This window comes from Gorilla gorilla, chromosome 4 (assembly GCF_029281585.2).
Source record: "Gorilla gorilla gorilla isolate KB3781 chromosome 4, NHGRI_mGorGor1-v2.1_pri, whole genome shotgun sequence".
Taxonomy (NCBI): domain Eukaryota; kingdom Metazoa; phylum Chordata; class Mammalia; order Primates; family Hominidae; genus Gorilla; species Gorilla gorilla.
In genome coordinates this window covers 172,985,202-173,006,297 of record NC_073228.2, presented here as the reverse complement: position 1 = coordinate 173,006,297, position 21,096 = coordinate 172,985,202, and the positions used below count along the sequence as shown (strand labels likewise).

At 44.0% G+C, this 21,096-nt stretch overlaps 1 protein-coding gene across 1 annotated transcript in view; it reads left to right on the top strand.

Moving 5' to 3' along the window:
- SLIT3 (slit guidance ligand 3) overlaps positions 1 to 21,096 on the top strand; it is a 636,316-nt gene that overhangs the window by 108,424 nt on the left and 506,796 nt on the right. The gene's annotated exons all lie outside the window — the stretch shown is intronic.

Genomic DNA, 21,096 nt, shown 5'->3' with positions numbered 1-21,096 from the left:
CAGGAGCTGGAGTTGCAGGTGAGGGTGGAGACTGTGATTCATGTATTGTAGATGTCAGGCAAGTGCTAATTAAATTATCGACAGTGAACCTGAAATCATGCTGGCAGTGACTCAGTTCATGGGGTGTACTGAATCGCCTAAGGTACACCTTTCTGAATGAAGCGACACGGTCCTGGATGGCTTTGCAGTCAAGTAGCAAGATTTACAGCCTGGCTGGGAAGGCTTTAACATTGCAGGGAGGCTCCAACGTTGTGGCCACCATTCTCATTCCCAGTGGTTGCATTTAATGCCTACTTGTGCAGCCAAACACTGCATATAGGCTCTGGGATAAATTGGGAAACATGAAACACATGTCAGTGTGTGCACTTACGAATGAGTTCTGAATTAGGAATATATATTTATATATGTCTACACACACACACACACACACAGAGACTATATACATAAATTTATTTTAAAAGGGCACTTTGCTGGAACAAGAACAGGCAAGGGTTGGCTGGTATTCCAATCATGCAGTGGTCTCGCTTGCCTTCTCTAGGACACACCTGCACTTTGTCAGGTCTCCTCTTGCTGTGTGCCCCATTTCTCTGGCTCAGTCACCCTAGCTGACTTTGCTAAATGTAGGAAAGGCTATACCCTCCTTTTTACTCTTCCAGTCTGGGTCTGCCTGGATGGGCATGGGGGCAGAGGAAATGCTGTTCAGCAGCCCGGGGGTCCAGAAGAGCTGGATAAACTATGCCAAATGGGCATACCAGAAACCACCCTGGTTTGTAACATCCCCTGCCTTTCATAGCCCTGCCCTTAGATGCTCACGTAATCACCATCTCTCCACCCAGTACTGCATTGCACCTTTCAACCTGCTGTTAGCTAAGTACTACAGCAGAGTATATACTATTCATCTGAGACATAAGCATCAGTTTAAAGGCAAAGGGAAGGTACCTGGGAGGCTGGAAAGCTGGATGACTTTATGTGGGTGGGGTCTGAGCATCCCAGCTGCTGCAGGATGTCAGGTGGGCTGGTTCTTGCTCACAGAAACCTTCCCATGGCTATCAGGTGATGGCCATTTTTTGCAGAGTTGGTCTTGATCCAGGCAAAGTAGGAATTTCAAGTGGTGATAACAGGTCTCTGAGATTCTGGGAGCCAGGCACGTGGGCATGGGGAACCTATGAGTTATGTCCTCTGCCACGTCCTGAGAGAGCTTGAGAGAGTCACTTTTCCTTCGGTATCTAAATATCATCAGTAAAGGGAGATACCCTCTCCTCCCTTTTACCTACCTTGTAGAGGAACTGTAAGTATTCAATGAGATCATGTTGTACTTGTGTTTTGTAAAGTGCTGTATAAGTGTAAGCACCAAGGCAACTGTTATTACTCCTACAATTCCTGTCTTTACAACCTCAGTTTCTGATCTCCTTTCTCTGGGAGGCATGAAGAGACTAGGAGTTGCAATAAGCATTGAGGTAAATTACCCTGAGCTTTTGCTTCAAGTCAGAGAGCTGCAGCTGGGAAGGCAGGAATGGTATTTGACTCATTTTGGTATCCATCCCTTGCTGGGTCCGTGTCCGGGCATAGCTCGGCACACATAGGCACTCCGTCAGTGATGGTTGAATGGGTAGACGAATAAATGAATGATATAGGTCTAAAGATATAAACAGTGCCCTTGGTGAGCTTTGATTCTTTTATCCACTATTCATTCATTTATTCATTCACTCACGCATTCAGTAAGGTTTTCCCTGGGTGTCTGTTCCAGCATGGCCTCTGTTCTGGGTGTTGAGCTGTAGACATGAAGGATGCCCAGTTCTCTATGTGCCCTATTATGACACACTTTGAATGGCTGCCAAAAAGCTGAGAGCTAAATATAAATTTTTTTACTGAAGCAGCTATATTAACCCAAGTTTGGGCTATAATCAGCAATCCCTTTTTCTCTCTGGGCTTGATCTTTGATTTTTCTTAATGGCCCTCTTGTGTCATTGTCTTATTTTGTCAGCCACTCCAGAGCCTTTTTGGAAGTAAGCAGGGTACAAATTAGAAATCAATAGCTGTGCAATCATGAGTGTGTATACATATGCCACTGGCTCTGTTTTGAAAGAGCACTGCATCTCAATAGACACAGTGAGGCATTTTTCATGCTAAATGTGGATTCTATGTGGGTGGCTACACCAGAGTATGCCATGTGGGATAAACAATTCTTGATACTACTTTTTTATTAGTCTTATAGGCAAAACTACTTAATATTTCGTGTTTATCTGAAGAATATCTCTTGGAAAGTCTATAGTCATGTAATAAAAACAGGCTTTGAATAGTAATGAAAAGGGAAATAATATTTATTAGAACCTATGCTGGGACTATAACACCACTCACTAGCAAGTGACAGAAGTTAGTTTAGTGACTAAAGTTAGTTTAGCCCAAAGAGGCAATATATTGATTCACATAACTGAGAAGAGCAGTGGTAGTTATGAATGGCTTCAGGAACAGCTGGATCCAGGGGCTTGGTGATGTCATTAAGTCTTCATCTTGCTCCTTCACTCCCTTGGAACCGTGGACTTGTTTGTGAGCTAATGCAAAAGACTCAAAATGCACTAATTCAGAGATCCTGGTGAAGAGGGCCTTGGTCAATGTTCCTGTCAGAAAGAACTGAGGGTAGACACTGATTACTTAGCTTGGTCATATATGCCCATGTCCCAGCCAATCAATGCTTGGTCATATATGCCCATGTCCCAGCCAATCAATGTTGCTGATGAGATGGTGTCCTCTGATTATCAAGCTGTGTTCATCCCACTTGCTTAGAGAATGGGTTCCCCATAATAGAGAGTAATTTTGTTATCGGAAGACAGAAGAGGGGATGTGAAATGTAAAAACAACAGATGTCTGCTAGTGTATTGAGCATCCACTGTATGCAGTTCCCTGCGCTTTGAGTACTTTGGATCCTTACAATAGCACTTTCAGATAGATAATAGCGCTAGCAAACACGTTGAGTGCCAGGTGCTGTTCTGAGCACTTCGTGTCTATTAACTCATTTAATTCTCCTAACAACTCTGTGGGATAGGTACTATGGTTAGTACTGTTCTATAGGTGTGAAACAAGTGCAGAAAGGTTAAAGAATTTGAACAATATCATACAACTACTTAGCGGCAGAACCAGGATTCACATTCGGATCACATTTGGGTAAACCTGACTCCAGAGTCTGCATTTGTCTCTACTGGGAGTTCCCTGCCTAAGCCTCAATCAATGCTCTTATTTTATAGAGGAGGAAATTAAAGCTCAAAGTTTAGATTACTGCATATATATATATATCCCATCTATCTAAGAAGCAGTACTGTACTGGGCACTTTGCCTCAATGCTTAGACTTAACCATCACAACAATCATGCGAAGAGAATCATTAAATCTATTTCTAAAGCTTAGGGGTATCTAACTTACCCATAGTTGTATAACTAGGATGCAATGGAACTGGGACTCAGTACACATCTGTGTCTCTGCCAAGTCCTTATGTTTTCTACCATACCACACTGCCATGCTAATTACCATGGGCAGCTGAAGTTATGCTCAAAAGGATTGGTGATGGACCTGTCATATATCCAAGGGATTCCCTTAGGATTTTGCTGGCTACCCTCCGTGCACCCATCCTCAGAGCCAGTGCCATCCGACTCATGTGTGTATTAGTGGGGTATCTGTCCTCTTATTCTGTGTTCAAACACACAGAACATGAGCTATAGAATCCCAGATCTTGGAAGTTCCCTGAACTTATATTGCTGTGGTCCGCAAAATGCCCAGTGAGGTCTCTACGATGCTTGGGTCACTCAATAAATATTTGCCCCCTGCCATCCTGACGTAGATCATGGTCAAGTGTGGAGACTGGGCTTCTGTTCTTTCTAGGCTCCTGCAGCACCTGACCCAGAGCAGAGGACAGGAGGAGGTAGTCAAGTGAAAGGGTTAAGGGGCTGCCCACTGTGTATCCTGAAACCTTTGGCAAGTTACTTAACTTCTCTTGTCTCAGGTTCTTATCAGTAACATAGACAATGGTAGAACTGACCTCTCCATGTTGTTGTGAGGATAAATGGGAATTATCTGGGGGAAAATAATTGGCATTGAACAAAGCACGTAGTAAATGCTCCATGGAAGATGGCCACGGCTGACCTTGGCTGGTCAGCTGATGAGAGTAGTGCATATGCTGGGGCTTTGGGCTCTGTGGTATAAACTTTGTAGCACCTAGGGAAGGAGTCCAGTCTCCAAATTAGAGGAGGGTTGGATGAACACTGCACTTGGAGTGGGAAGACCTGAGTCGTCATGCTGGCTCTTCTACCTGTAAGCTGTGTGGCCCTGGGCATGTTACTTGGCCTCTCTGGGCTTCATCTAGAGAGGACAGGATGGAGCATGATCTTGCATGGCCTATGGGCTATTAATTTCTCCCTTTGCCATCCTCTTCCAGGTTTTTCTTTAACCTACTCATGGGAGAGACAATGAAGGATTTCTGGTTATTTAAAGGCTGACTGGTTAATATTGCCAGAAATTCTTTAGAAGGAGCAGAAGGCAAGATGCAGACAGTGATTAAAATCCTCTGCGTGGCTGGGCACAGTGGCTCATGCCTGTTATCTCAGCAGTTTGGGAGGCCAAGGCAGTCGGATTGCCTGAGCTCAGGATTTCGAGACCAGCCTGGGTAACATGGTGAAACCCCACCTCTACCAAAAATACAAAAATATAGCTAGGCATGATGGCCTGCACCTGTGGTCCCAGCTACTTGGGAGGCTGAGGTGCGGGGATCGCTTGAGCCCTGGAGACGGAGGTTGCAGTGAGCTGAGATCACACCACTGCACTCCAGCTTGGGCGACAGAGTGAGACCCCATCTCAAACAAACAAAATACACCCTCTGTATTTTACCAGATGTGAGAGCTTGCGGCGGGGCAGAGGGTGAGTGGCGAGGGACACATGGGTTCACAACTTTTTTTTTTTTTTTTTTTTTTTTAAAGAATTTATCGTTGCAGCTGGGAGCGGTGGCTGACGCCTGTAATCCCAACACTTTGGGAAGCCGAGGCGGGCCAATCACTTGAAGCCAGGAGTTTGAGACAAACCTGGCCAATGTGGTGAAACCCCATCTCTACTAAAAAATACAAAAATTAGCCAGGCATGGTGGTGCACGCCTGTCATCCCAGCTATTCCGGAGACTAAGGCACAAAAATCACTGATCCCAGGAGGTGGAGGTTGCAGTTAGCCGAGATTGTGCCACTGCACTCTAGCTTGGATGGCAGAGCGAGACTCTGTCTCAAAAAAAAAAAAAAAAAGGAAAGAAAAAGAAAAGAAAAAAGTTTATCCTTGCCCTATAAGGATGAGCAGACCAACGGGCTTCTTTTGGCCCACCTATCCCAGATTCAGGTTCAAATAGTGTGTTCCATATTTGGTAATGGTTTAAAACTTATAGCTGCTGCTGGCCGCAGTGGCTCACACCTGTAATCCCAGCACTTTGGGAGGCCAAGGTGGGCGGATGACGAGGTCAAGAGATAGAGACCATCCTGGCCAACATGGTGAAACCCTGTCTCTACTAAAAACACAAAAATTAGCAGGGTGTGGTGGTGCATGCATGTAGTCACAGCTACTCAGAGGCTGAGGCAGGAGAATCGCTTGAACCCGGGAGGCAGAGGTTGAAGTAAGCTGAGATCATGCCACTGCACTCCAGCCTGGTGACAAAGTGAGACTCCGTCTCAAAAAAACAAAACAAAACAAAACAAAAAAAACCTATAGCTGCATAAGCAGTTGTACTCGCAGCCAGATGGAGGACTTATTTATTCTCCATTCAGTTATACGAGGTATTTGACAGCTTTAAAAAAAAAAATGCCACTGAGGCTAAACCTGCTGTCATTCACTTGGGCAGTGGAGTTGCAAGTGACTTGGAAAGTTAATCCCCAGGCACCCGACAACTATATGCAATGTGGCCAACCAACTTAGCCCCAAGTCACTGGCGCTGTTATCATGGTGGAGCAGATTCCCCACCAAAAAGTTCAAGGCTGCTAGACTCCAGCTTCCAGGGAACTTGCTTCCCAGGGCTGAGTCCTCCTCTGAACTCTCATCTCGGCTAGCCTGCGCCGCCTCTTCATATTCACCATTTTCTGCTTTTATCACAGGTGTCGTGTATACATGCTCCAAGCCCACACAAATTGGGAGCTGCATTCAGAACCATGATCTCATGTTTCTTTGAGGCAGTCCAGTATTAGAGCAAGGATCAGAAAGTTGGGAACCAGACAGACCTGGGTTTGAATTCCACCTTCTGGTGACCCTGGGCAAGTGACCTCACCTTTTTCAGTCTTGTGTTGGTTACCTACACAATAGGAATGCTAATCATAGTTCCTATAATAGCTTGCTCAGCTACCATCACAAAATACCACACACCGAGTGGCTTAAACTACAGAAATGTATTTTCTCACAGTTCTGGAGGACAGAAGTCCAAGATCAAGATGCTGGCTGGATTAGTTCCTCCTGGTGCCTCTCTCCTTGGCTTGCAGATAGCCACCTTCCCTGCTGCCTCCTCACGTGGTTGTGCCTCTGTGGTAGCAAACCCCTGGTGTCTCCTCCTCTTCTTATGAGGACACCAGTTATGTTGGATTAGGGCTCCACCCTAATGGCCTCATTTTAACCTGATCAGCACTTTAACAACCTGATCTCCAATATGGTTATATTCTGAGGTATTGGGATTAGGGTTTCAACATAAGCATTTCGGGGAGGGAGGGTCAGGGGCATTTCAGCCTTGATCAGTTCCCAAATGTGTGTGGTGTATTTACTAGGGGCAGGTCCTCTGCAAAGTGCTTCACTTATATTCTGTCACTTCCTCTCAGATTTCAGAGGTAGATACATTATCCCCATTTTAGAGATACAGAAACAGAGGCCTAGAGATTTAGACAGCTTGCTCAAGGTCACAGAGCCAGGAACTGGCTGAGCCAAAGTTGAAACTCAAGCTTGCCTGACACCAGAGCCCACATTCCTAGCCATGATTCCTGTACTGTACTTTTGAGAAGTTAGTAACTAAAGTGCCGGGCGCCTAGTTAGGAATTTAGTAAATGCTAGCTCCTTTATCTCTATGAAGCCCTAAAAGAGCTCAGAGTTGTTGAATGACTGGAGCCCTGTACCTCTAGGTAGTGCTTTCTGCTACTCACAGAGCCGTTTGCAGCCACCTTAGTCTTCCAATTCGGCACTAAACTTTAAAACATAACTACATGCAATATGTGTCCCTATAAAACTCTGCATTGATGTGAAACAGTGCTATAAAAGTGAAAAACCAGTGGAGAAAACAAAAACCATACTACCCAATTTTCCAGTGGAGTTATTATCTGATGTGGTGAAATGATAATAGCACAACAGAAAAACCAATCCATCAGGCTGGTGTGGGGCTTCAGAGACTGCCCACCTGCCTGAAGCTGGATGCAGAGACCTGCTCCCTTTTGCACTGACACAGATTTCAGAGGCCGGGGGACGGCAAGACCAGCCTCACCATCTCATACATGGGGTCACGTTTTTCAGGGACACAACCACCCAAAGCTCATGGAAAATGTCCCTGCAAACTGAGTCCCAATTTCCTGATTTTTCTCCCTGTTCCCCCAAACGCTGAACACTGCAGTGAGGCCAGCCTTGTGTTTGTTTTATGGCACATGTCATCAATTCCAGAGTTTGTGATGCTTTTGAAGACAGGTTTTGCTTTGATCTGTGTGTGGACAGAGAATGGATTATGGTGGGTGCTGTGTCATTCTCTCTGTAGTACCTGAAGCCAGAGCCAGGGATGAAGGCCTGGGAGGTGTCGTCTCTCTCCTCCGATAGGATGTGTCCGGCTGAGCATAGAAGCCTGTGGACTTGCCACAGAGTTGATAACAAAGCCAACATTTAAATTGCCTTGTAGATTCTTGCATTACAGAATTTTTGAGCTAGGAATAGCAATCTAGACCAGTGCTTCTCAAACTTTAGTATGTATCTGAACACCTAAGGATCTTGTTAAAATGTGGATTCTGATTGTGTAAATCTGGAACACGACCTAAGAATCTGCATTTCTAACATATTCTGAAGTGATCGTGCTGGCCTAGCACCACAGCAGAGCAAAGACCTAGGCTATGGTTGGTTTTCAAACAGCATATAGAAACAAATATCTTGAAAGGATGGTTAAAATGCTGTATCCCAGGCCACACACCCGGGAAGTCTGGTTCATTAGATTTGGAATGGACCGGGGGATTTGACTTTGTAAATAGGCACCCTAGGTGATCTTGTTGTTTGTCACTTAGGGGCATACTTTAAGAAACATCGATCTCATATAGCCCCTGTTATTTTATATATTTTGAAGGAAGGAACCAAACATCTTTTGAGCACCTAATGTGTGCTAGGTACCTTATGTTAATGCCAACTCCTTCAGTCCTCCCAAGAATCCTGCATGAAAGGTGTTTTTATGCTTGCTACACTGATGAGGAAACTGGGCTTGAGTTTCGCTCACTCACCAGAAATGAACCCAGGTCTCTCTGACTTTCTCACCCTCTAACTCCTGTGAGTATTTTCCCTACCTCATGATGTGCTTTCTATGCAGAAACACATCTTGAATGAGAGAGAGATAACAATCATAAATGTATGAAGCTTTCATGGTTCAGTATTTTGAACTTATAAGCTCATATGAGTATATATAAGCACATGCTCCTATCTGAGATCTAGGATATTAATACTTGAAACATTGAAAGAAAAAGATTTATAGACCTAAATACATGCTAGCAAGTAGACCTTTCTAAATTCCCTACGATTTATCAAAGGTAGAGTTGGATTTTACATTTTAGTCTCTTCAGCCCTGTGGGTCAGCAGAAGAGTTTTCTAAAGTGATCAGGCAATACTTGTACTGAGAAGTACATTCTGCCAGCTTGGAAATTGTTTTTAAATTTTTTTTAAGAAGGAAAGAAAACCAAGCTGTGACTTTACAATGCTTTGGAATTACAGAATATGCTTGTAATTTTTACAATTCTGCACAGACTTCTTTGCCACATCTGGTTGATATTACTGGAAGGGATATATGGGGGAATAAACCATGGGCTGGAATGTGAAACATCCCACAAAATGAGTTTCTTATAGGTTGCTGCATAAAACATTTTGAATCTCCTTCTCTTTGGAAGGGTGGCTTAAGTGATTTCATGGATTTAGTATTTTCTTTGGTTTGAAGGTAAGGGCTTTTGCTGGTTTACTTGGTGGGCCTTCCAAGATGGTTTTCTGAAGATGTTTGTGTCATCCTAGAGTCATGCCATGGACCAGAGTGAGAAAAGCCATCCTTTAAGGAAATCAGACCAACCTTTGTTGAACAGCGCTGGACCATTAGAGATAATGGTGAAATCTGGGACCAGCTGAATCCCTCACTGCAAGAAAGGAGGCATGTAGGGAGAAAGGGTTGTATGTGTAAAGGCTTCAGAAAAACCTCCTAAATCTTGGCCGTGGTGGTACATTGAACAGCTGATGGCAAGACAAGCTCACCTCCTCGCACATACAGCTGAAAGCCTTCATACATCAGTGTACTCTCTTTACTTCATATGAAAGTAGTGAGTGAGGAAAATGGAAAAATAAAACAAACACCCAGCTAATACTTGGGACTCAGTCAATTCCCTGTTGTTAACATTCCTGCCCCATTTCTAGGAAGAGAAGTGTGTGTCCAGGGACAACTAAAGTATTGTTGAACGCCTACTGTGTGTGTCACTCCAATGTTCTGGTGGTTGGGATGCTGAATATAGAACCCAGAAATGTCTAACCTGAGCCCGGAGGGTATAAGTATGGGCTTCTTTCCACCTTGCTCTTTCTCAGACTTCCTTGGCTGGGACCCACCTGCGGAGTTGAAACTGTGACAGCTGAGCCCTTTCTGCATAAAATCAGTGCTGCTCTCAGCACCCTGTGACCTGTGGTGGGGTTGGCCAGACTAGGCAGGGTTTTGTGGCATCACCAAGGGTACTCAAATAGTCATCTCTTTGTTAAGAACGAGAACCAGAAGCCAGCCTTCACCCATACCATTCTTCATTCTCTTTATCTGGAGTTAGAAACTATCCATGGAATTAAATATCAGGGAAATACTGCATTGTATATAGAAAAATAACAACCTTTTGAGGTGAGCAGAACCCAAACACACATTCTTCAGTTGTCTGAAAGATGCAAATGTACCCACATCAATAATCTTGAAATATTTGTTCCTGAACCACATTCAGCATCAACAGAAACATTTCTAAAGAGCCTAATTATCTCTCATTTTCAACCAACATTTGGGAATCCCTCCAGGGGACAAATAGTATTTTAATTTGATGCCCCAAATTCTAGCATAATTTCAAATCACCAAAAACATCTGTAACTTTGTCTTTCTTCTGGCTTTCCTATGGACTCAGTATCTTGGATTTGAACATTAAATTCCGTTTGTAAGGTTTGCAGTTCATTTACAAAGTCCAGGAGGTTGAGGCCTGTAATGAAAGTGTTGATACAATATTAACAACAGCAAAGCTATAACACAGCACTGTCCAAACCAAATAGAAATGGAGACGTTTAAGTCAATTTCATGCTCTTTGCCTAAATTTGGTGAGTTGGACCTGAGTTTTTGATTCATGGTTTAGAATAATATTCTGATGTTTTATTCATGATGTTTCTTTCTACCCATCGTTCCTTTTCTAATTCTCCTCACCCTACTTATGGTGATGAAGCCTGCTTAGAAGTGTGGCCCCCCTCGCCCCTTGATTAGCACTGCCTGTTGCGTAGCCAAAAACTCTCCCCACGGTTGGCCAAGTGGAATATCCTGCTGTTGAACTGATGGTTTGGCCTCTTGTTGGTGTGTCTGGGGCTCTGGACTTGAATTTTTAGTCAACGAGTCAGCTTTTGATTGAAATATATGTTGAATCATGCCAACATTTCTCCAGATAAAGGGAACATCTTGACTTTTGGAGGTCAAAATGCTCTGTCTAAAGAAGAAAACTGGATTTTCAAGAGAGTACAAGGATAACCTAGGACTAATCTCCTCTATCTCAGTCTCATTCAATTTGGGATTCGTGAAACTGTATTGTGGATCAAGATGCTCAGATAAATCTAACTTCAATTTTTTTTTTTTTTTTTTTTTTTTTTTGAGATGAAGTCTCGCTCTGTCGCCAGGCTGGAGTGCAGTGGCACGATCTTGGCTCACTGCAACCTCCACCTCCCGGGTTCATGCGATTGTCCTGCCTCAGCCTCCTGAGTAGCTGGGACTACAGGTATGCGCCACCACACCCAGCTAATTTTTTGTATTTTTAGTAGAGACACGGTTTCGCCATGTTGGCCAGGACGGTCTCGATCTCTTGACCTCGTGATCCGCCCACCTCAGCCTCCCAAAGTGTTGGGATTACAGGTGTGAGCCACTGCACCCGGCCAACTTTAATAATTTTTTAAAGATGAAAACCAGTGGTAGCAATCTAGAGAGAAATGAAAAATCATCAGTTTTATTGATATTGCTCTAATAGTCTTCTTCCTATATCTGTCTCCCACTCTGACTCCTTTTTGTTAAAAGCACAGGCACATACACCTAACATACCATGCACACACACACAAAACCTTCTCTCTATAGGAGAATCCCAGACAGATAAATGAAGATCCTTTTTGGGCTGCTGAACTAACTCACAGATATAATTTCACTTTAGTGCAAGACATTGACTATCAAATTAGCTCAAATTATTGGGCAATGCTATGGTGAGATATTAGGGATTAGAAAGGCAGCTGCAGTGATGGTTGGGGGAAGCTCTTTGACTTCTTGGCCCATAATTGGTGTTTTTGGTCCATAGAGATGATAGTGGCAGATCTGTGTCAGAGACAGTAAATTATTACTGTAAATGTTTTCTGGCCTCCAGGGAGAGCTCTCTTTCCCCTGGGAGAGATGTGCATGGGTCAGGCTTCCAACTGAGACCTTCAGGGACTTTCATTTCATGTTAGAACTCAGAACAGACCATTGCCAACCACCAGTTCTCAAGGGTGTAGCCATTGAACAACATTATCTTAGGAAATAATTGTTAGGGGTTCCATTGCTAATGGTATTCTCTGCAGATCCTTTTCCCTTATGTGTGACACTTCCTTTATTTAAATGAGAGTGAAGGGTGGGAGATCATTAGGTCTAATGGGGCTAGAAAAAGAAGCAGCAGGGAAAGACAGAGTTGCTCAGGGAATATTCTGTTCTCCAGTTCCTCCCTGAGTAGAGAGCTGTTGATGTGAGTGATGTGCATATTGGGTAGAACTTGCCATCTCTGTCTTCACCATGCATTACCAACGTGTTCACCACCTTTTGTCTCTGTTGCCATCACCGTGGACCGGCAGTCCTTCTGGCTGGATTTCAAGGACCTCAGTAATCTTCCTGCTGTGTCTCCTATTCCTGTGTTGTTCGTTGTCAATCTAACAGCCGCAATTAGTGTTTTAAGGGAAATCAGATCTCCTCTTTTCCCCAATTAAAAGTTCCAATGACTTTACATAGTCCTGAGAAGAAATCCTAAGCTCCTGCACTACATCATCTGACCCCTGGTACTTGTCCTAGTGCCATCTCATGCCACTCTCCCCACATCCACTGCACTGAAGCATCATGAGCCTTCTTCCTGTTGCTCCAACAATTCTCTTCTTGGCTTTGCTGTTCCTTCTGCCTGGGATATGCTGACCTCAAATGTCAGTGTGGCCAGATCCTTCCTGAAATTCAAGTCCTGGCTCAGCCATCACTTCCTCAGAGAACCCTCTCATGACGACCCTGTCTGCAGTCATGGTCCCCTTCCTCATTGGTCACTGTCTAGAAGATGACCCTGCTCTATTTTCTTCATAGCACTTATCACTACCTGAAATTCTTTTTGCTCATTTATTTGTTTACTTGTTTGTATTTTGCTCTTTCATCCCCCCGTAGATTGTAAGCTTCTTGAATGCAGGGATTTTATCTGTTTTGTTGACTCTACAGTCGATTACCTACCACTGCATCTAGCACATGGTGGGTACTAGCTACACACTCTGGAAATGAGCAAATGAGAGAAGAAACCTGGTCTCTCCAAAATCTGCTATTTCCTCTCACTATATGGTCAAAGTTGCCTTTTGTTCCAAACCAGAGCTCTCTCCTCATTGCCCTGCAAAAGCCCCGAATGACTAGTTAACAGCATATACGCGTGCACACACACACACACATATGCTCATGCACACTCACACAAGCACACACAAATGAGAATAAAACTAACTCAGTGCAGGAGGATTTCATACTCCAACAGTGGGTCTCCCACCAAAGAGAAAGAAACAGCCTATGCTAGAATCTCTTCAAGCAGATGTGAGCCAGTGCTTGAGACTGAGAGCTGGGGAGGGGAATGTTGTTTTTGATGCAGTTTCAAAGATCTGGGAATAATATTCTGTGATACAGTGAAATGGAAAGATAAGCTGTGTTGGCTTCATCTCTAGGCCTCATTGATTTTTTAACTTCTAATAGACATTGAAAGGGATTGTCTAGCTATTGGAGGCCTCAACTTAGTGAAGGCTTTACAAAAATAACCTGTGGAGACTCAAACAAAAACCAAGCCTTGGTCTAGAAAAAAAAAAAAAAGAAAAAGGAATAGGTTTCACTAATTTACTGAACATTGACCTAAACTTCCAAATTATTTTTTTTTCTTGATCTGAGATCTAAACCAGAGGTTGTTTGAAAGACCTCTGGTGAATTAGTCCAGACCTGAAATGAACCATATCTTCTAAAATAATTGAACCAGAACCACACTGGTGCAACAAAATATTAATGTTTTCCAAACTAACTCTGAGACTCTGGCTTGGTGTTGTATAAAGCTGTACCACCAACCTACTGTTTGTTCTTCTCCTACATCCTGCCCCCGCATCCCTACCTGTCACTTCTCCTTTCTGCAAACCTACCATCATTCAATCATGGGCACGTCACCCACACTGCACCGAAGAATGTAAGCTCTTGAGACTCTCTTTATTTGCTCAAGAGCAATAAAGTCAATGAGAGAGGCTGCTGTTAGGAACAACCTGACTTCATCACTATCTTTAATCCATGTCACAAAGAAATAGAAGAGGTGTCTTGTGAGTGAGGATATATTCATTAAATGAATTGGGTGGGGGAAGGATTATAGAATGGAAAGAAAGGAAGACAACCTGAAGAATGGAAGAAGGGGAGGAAGGAAGAAAGGATAACAGCAACAATAAAATTAAACAGGGAATAGGGGTGCTAAAGATAGAGATCTGGTAATAGAAAGGAAAGAAGGAAAATAAGAATCGTGTGTGTGTGGTGGGGTGCGGTATATCTCAGGTTTGTTTTAGTCTTTTTCTGGCTCCTCCCAAAGCAGCTGGAAGAATCTCTGATCACACATGTGACTCTCCATTCTGTGCCAAGCTCTGTGTAAGCTCTTGTCTCTACAGCAACCGCTCAGTGGGTAAGGAGCCACCTTCATAGAATGCCAGAGCCGAATGGCACCTTCTGGAACTTCTATATCAATGCCCTCATTTTACAGTTGGAGAAACTGAGGCATGGAGCAGTAGGGGACTCACAAACCTCAGCACTCAGATTTCTGGTTTGTTGCTGTGGGCACAGCCCAAAGGTACCTGCTTACCTTAGCCATGATTTTTCATTAAGCGACAGGGGAATCACAGAAGACAGAATCTTAGCTTACAAGAAGTAAAGGATTGATGCTTCCCTGGGTTGGGCCAGCTGGGATAGCAGTTACTTTTTTAAGAAAAGGATGTTGATGATACTGGTGATAGATTTGCTGCAGAAACTAAGGATTAGCAATTCTCACCTGTAGAAAAATTGTGAGTGCTTCTACCAAAGCACTAGGACTGCCTCCACGTGGTTGCTGTCATGATGTACTTTTTTTCTCAAAGAAGGGAGCTGAAAGGACAAACCTCACGTGAGAGTGATTCCAAGGAAAGAACCAACAGAAGAGGCAATCAGAAGGAAAAATTGGAAGATGACTCCCTAAGGATTCCATCCTGCTGTTGGGAGAGTGGCAGTGCTATCCAAAGGAAGGGAAGAGAAAGGAAGTCTCCTTGAGGTGGGGGTGACAGTGACTGCTTCCCAGAGCTCACAGCAGTTCCAGGGAAGACAATCCATTAGGAGTCCAGTCTCCACCCTCCAGGCATTTCAGAAGTTAAAAAGCTAAAGTCAACTTTGAATCAGCATCATTTTCTTTTCCATCCCAGATAGTTACTTCTCCTTTATAAGGAGCCTTTGTATGTAAGAAAAGACCCCAGCCTGGTACTTAGAATCCCACAGCCACTGAGGACCTGACCAGGCTTTCCTGGTGGGCAGGGTCACTGCACCCTGCTTACCTACTATATATAACTCATTTACCTGCAGCTAATTAGCCAGACTCCAATGAGGAGTCCCAAATTGCTATGCTAATGATGGTAGCCCTCCCCTCCCAAGAAGTGCTGATTTCCCCGCTCAGCATGAGGGACTTCAATAATATCTCTTTCCAGTGATATAATTTGATTCCTCCATGGGATGCTGCTTTGGTCCTAGTTCACTTAGCACTAAATCTCTCGTTAGATACTCTCATTACTTAATCTTTTCAGGCCCCAGATCAGCCCAGGCCTCTTATTTATTTATCTGGGGCCCTGTTTACTTCCCTGTTGTAAATTACTTCTGGCTCCTGGCCGTCTGATTGCTGCAGTGATAGACTAATAGCTCAGAGCTACTGCATTTGCCTTGTGTGATGAGGCAAATAATATGCTTAACTTATGGGAGAGAAATGCACCCTCCATTTATTTCAGTGGGGGAAAATATTACTCAGGGGAAAGGGCCAAATCATTTACCTAATGGCTGCTGGTGGAAGTCGATGTAATTACTGACAGAATTATGTGAAACAAATTGTCATGCCTATAAATCTAAACCTCCAGTTCTCAAAGGCAGAGGGGGGATTTCAGTGGCTTTCATGGACTCTGCCTCTGGAGCCCTCTAGGTGGATTTCTAAGAGGATGCTGGCAGAAAGAGGGAGGTTGGCCCTCTAGTTTTCTTCACCAGGGGCATGTTCTTCACCAGCTCCAAACCCAAGGCTGGGCAGACTACAGCCTGTGAGCCAGTCCAGCCCACTGCCACCTGCTATTGTAAATAAAGTTTTATTGGAACACTGCCACACCTATTCATTTACATATGCTATATGGCCCCTTCGGTGCTACAGGGCAAAGTTACATAGTTGTGGCTGAGACTATACTGGCCCTTTACAGAAAAATGTTACTGATCTCTCATCCTTATTCTACCAGAAGAAAAAATGTCAAATATTTTATATGGAAATAGAGGGATTAATTTAGGTCACTCCTCTTAACTTCTTTCAAACAATTCAATGCCATAGTAAGGAAATTCGAAGGATCTAGGATGTTTATCACTTACTCTGTATTGCTTCTGCCTCTATTCATTGCATCTTCTCTCCACAATCTGGTGGCTGGTAAGTATTAGAAACCCATTTGACGGAAGAGAAAATCGAGACTCTGAAAGGTGTTTTAGGCAAGCTCATTCAGCGAAGAAATCGCAGACCTGGCATTCATACCTTGCCCGTCAGGCTTTAAATTCTACCTTCTTTCAGGTAAACCTCACTGTTTCCTGAGAAAAAGAAGGAAGAAGGCATTGGCTTTCTTGGGGAGACTTATCCAGGCCTTTCCTCTCTCTGCAAAAGAGCTGCTGAGAGGAGACATGTGAGCAGTCAAGGCAGAGGCACAGAAAGCAAGAAGAGGAGTGGGGGACTTGGTTTCCTTCAATCTGCACTCACTGTGGGCCTGGTGGTGGAGCAGGCCCAGAAGTACTTTAGCTGTTGAGAAACATTACAAATGTTTATCAAACAACAACAGAAAAGCCAAAGAGAAGAAACCCTGGGTGATAAAGAGCTTACTTCATGGACTTTGTTGCCTGAGCAGTGCTGACTGCTGAAGAGAGAGCAAGGCCCATATGGCTTCCTTATGGGGGAAGTGGAAGTCACCAGCCCTGCTGCAGCCAACATGGAGACATAGTCGTGGCTCTCACCCTGCAGGAGCAGCTCTCTAGGCTTTGGGGTAGCCTGGGGCCAGATTCTGTTGCCCTGAACTTCAGAAACAGGCGAAGGAAAGAAAGGTGGTGTGTAGGAAAGGCCTGCAGATATTACCACCTTGTCTGTGGAAGCCACAGACATCTCAGGGTGAAAACAGAGACCAAAAGACCTCTTGCAAAATAGTCATTAGGCTGTGAACATAGGAAGACGAGAAGATGTAGTGGAAATAATAGGCAATAACACAACCACGAAGCAGCAACTAGTATGTGTTGAACGCTTACAAAGCACCAGGGGCTCTAAATGCCATAATCTTCAGAATCTCCTTTAATCTTGATAATTATCCTGGGAAATGGGTATTACCATTTCATTTTATTATGGAAGAAATGGGGCTCAGAGATGATAAATAATTTGCTCAAGCTAAAATTTAGATGGTGGCGCTGATAACCCAATCTGCCTAACCCATTAACCTTTCTGTGTACTAGGAGTGGGAAGAGGGGAAACCGCAGATTTGAAGCCACGCTACCATATCCCACCTCCACCACACAGGTCCATAATTTTGTTTTTCTGAGCCTCAGTATTCACTGCGTAAATGGATATAGCAACAGCCAGAGTTGTGGAGACAGTCAAGGATAATGGTGTATTGTAAGTATCAATCTATTCTCTGACTCACATTAAGGGCTCATCTGGCCCTTCTTCATTTTGTTCCTTCTTCCCATGACTAAGACACAGACCCAAGCTTTCCATCATTGCCGTCATTGTTCATTGTCTATGGTATTCCTCAGAGCTCTGCAGGAAGCGGGATCCACAGACCCACCTTCTGCCTTTGAAGCATTTGCCATCTAAAATGAACTTACATTTATGAAACACACAGTCAGGAGCCAAGAACAGCCAAACAGTTGTGAAAAGAGCAAAGGGTATTTTCATCATATGCATGTCAAAGGGAGTTGCATTTTAGAGGAAGATTTTTTTTTTAATCATTCGTCTTTGTTGAGCTTCAGCTCCATGGGATAAAGAGCAGAGAGAGATCTGGAAATATGCAGGTGGGACAGGTGAGGACAGGCTGTCACTTTTTTTTTTATTTTGATCACACTGGGAAAGCTCTTGGCTCAGATATCTCCTCTCCTGGATTTTTCATAGATTGTGACATACTCTTAGATGAGTTGGCCTTCAGTAGAACTTAAAATGAAAGAAAATTAGCAGTGTTTTGTACTGTACTGTGTGCTGGGCAGGTTCTTTCTCCAGCATCCTCAATTTATCTTCCCAACCCTGTGAGGGAGGGTATTAGTGGTATCCCATTTGACGTCAAGGGAAAGAGTTTAAAGAACTTGTGATCTAAGAGTTAAGAGATGAAGACAAAACCAGAACAAGAGTCTTTCCAACTTGGAAGCTGATCATACATATCAGATGCTCTGTCTTCACTCTGAGAAGGAGAGATGCTCTCTTCACTTCCTCTACCTTTCTAATGTCACCCCAGCTGCTGGAAAGAAACTCTAGGAATTATCGCAGGGGCTGTGTGTGGTCTCATGGGGGTCTGACTACTTCCACCCTAGAGGAACTGGTTTTTTTAGGACTCTCAGGATTATCATTGACAGAAATTAAAGAAATGCAGGATAAGGGAAAATGAACCAACAAGCAACAACATTGGCAGTGCAGAGCCTTGAGGTAGGATGGCCCGAAAGACCCCAGGCTCAGAGCCCACTAGGTCTTGTCTTCATCCACATCTCCCCTCTGCATCTTGCAGCTTCTTTCAGGTGTGCCGTTGTGATGGAGCCCTGGCAGATTGGCACCATATCCTTACTGGTTTGTAACCAGAGAAGAGTCTTCTGTACCGTTTGTACCAGAAAACCCTCAGGGAAGGACTCCTGTTGGGCCTGGCTTGAGCCACATGCCTTTCCCTAGACCCATCACTGTGGATGGGGCCTGGGGTCTTGGATGAGCTGAGTGTGCATCACATGTCCACCTTTGGTGGCTAAAGAAAGGGAGATGGATTCTAGGCATACAGAGACTGGAGCAAACACACCTCAGCCAGCGGGAGCTCTGAGCAGGATGTATGCAAAAGATGACAGTCAGCCTTCTATCCAGAATACCAGGCTTCTTCAAGCCCAAAGTCAGGCCTAGAGTGCCATGCAATTTAATTCCCTTGTCCTCTGAAAATAGGGAAAACACATCTGCAGCTATTCTCAAGAACGACCTAAGGGAGCTACAGAGGAGCATTTAATACAGTGGAGGAGACGTCAAGACTGCTGTGGTAACTGCCCAGATTAGAACATTTGCATTCCTAAGACTGGGAAAATAATGTGAGGAAGGAATGCACACTCAGGAAGGGTGTGCCCTTGTTTTCAGATCTAGGAGACAGCATCCTTGAAGCTTGGCAGAACTATAGGACAATCGAGGGACTCGATGGAATTCTAGATTTCACCTCTTCCTTCTCCTCCAGCTTTCACTCCTTACGTACTCCTTTCAGTCCTAGCCTTTTGCGGTTCAGTTACCATGTTTTCTCTTCTCTGCATCTTTATGCCTTCTTACTCATACCTGGAACCATCCTCTCACTTTCTGCTACCCAACTGAATCTCATTCTTTTTTGTTTTTGAGATGGCGTTTCGCTCTTGTTGCCCATGCTGGAGTGCAAAGACGCGATCTTGGCTCACTGCAACCCTCGCCTCCCGGGTTCAAGCGATTATCCTGCCTCAACCTCCCAAGTAGCTGGGATTATAGGCATGTGCAACCACACCCAGCTAATTTTGTATTTTTAGTGGAGACGGGGTTTCACCGTGTTAGTCAGCCTGGTCTCGAACTCCCGACCTCAAGGTATCCACCCCTCTGCGCCTTTCAAAGTGCTGGGATTACAGGCTGAATCTCATTCTTTAAAATTCATTGCTCATCTCTCCACCTCGGAAGCCCTCCCTGACTATGCTGGTCTTATTTATTAGAAAGACTTCTTCTAGCTCTAGCTTCCCCGGCAAACTATTATTGAGCATCAGCCATACTCCAACTCTGAGACTGGTGCTTTAACTGCCTTCCCCACCATGCTGTGAGCTACTTGTGAGCAGGGAATTGTATTTTTATTTTTTATTAGCAGGGTTTAGTACAGTGCTAAAATATTTTTTAATGGAAAAAATGCATGAATGGGAAGTTGTGCTGTAAGAGCAGATGTCAATTTTATGGAATTCATTAACTCAGAGGTATTTGAGGCGGAGGATGTGAACATCAGCTTCCCAAATGTCTAGATGTGCGTTTCCCAAATGCATTCATTTTAATGGGTGTTCAGCAACAAAAGGATCCTGGTCAAATAAATTCAGAAAATGTTGTGCTAAAGGACGTATGGAAGGCTTCTTGACTGCAGGACTTCTCAGGGTATCTACCATGTTAATATGCACTGTGAATTTCCAAGATGTGAAAGTATATACGCAGCTAGTTCCCAAACACCTTTTGACTATAGACTGTGTTTTGGATGCGTTTGGTGGGACTTAAGCTTTATAGAACTGGCGTTAAGAAAACGGGAAGTTACAACTTCTTAATATTAGGTTAATTCATAGGTTAAACTGACATAAAAGGACCCTGAAATAAGTATCTGAGGACAATCTGGTATTTCTCCTGGGAACCCAGTGGTGATCAAAATGAACCAAAGATTTGTCAATGCAGGTTGGCAATTCTGTGGTCCCATTTCATTTCAATCTCAACATGGCCTTTGAGAACCTTATTGTTATTATTAGTCCTTTTATAGCACCCATTTTCCTCTCCAGGACCTTTTATCCACTAAAGTTGAAAAACATTTCTGAGGCTTTCTTATCACCCTACCTCCTTCCCAAAGCTTCCTCTGATTTGCTAGAAGAAAGGTGGCATTTCCCCTCCATGCCTACACTGTCTAAACTTGCTGGACCTCTTTCCTTCACTCTTTGTACACCACCCTTCACACTTTCTCAACTCTATTTCTGGCAGATTCCTCTAGCCCCAAGGGGGCAGAGAATAGCCGTAGGCCCCTTAGGCATTCTGGGTGGGTTGTTGGAACTCAAATCTCTTTCTGAATCCAACATCCCCATTCTCCACCCCACCCCATTTTCCTCTAGGGATAGAGTGAATTTTTCCCAGCTGAGTCCTCCGAGGTAGATGTCTGCAAATGTTCA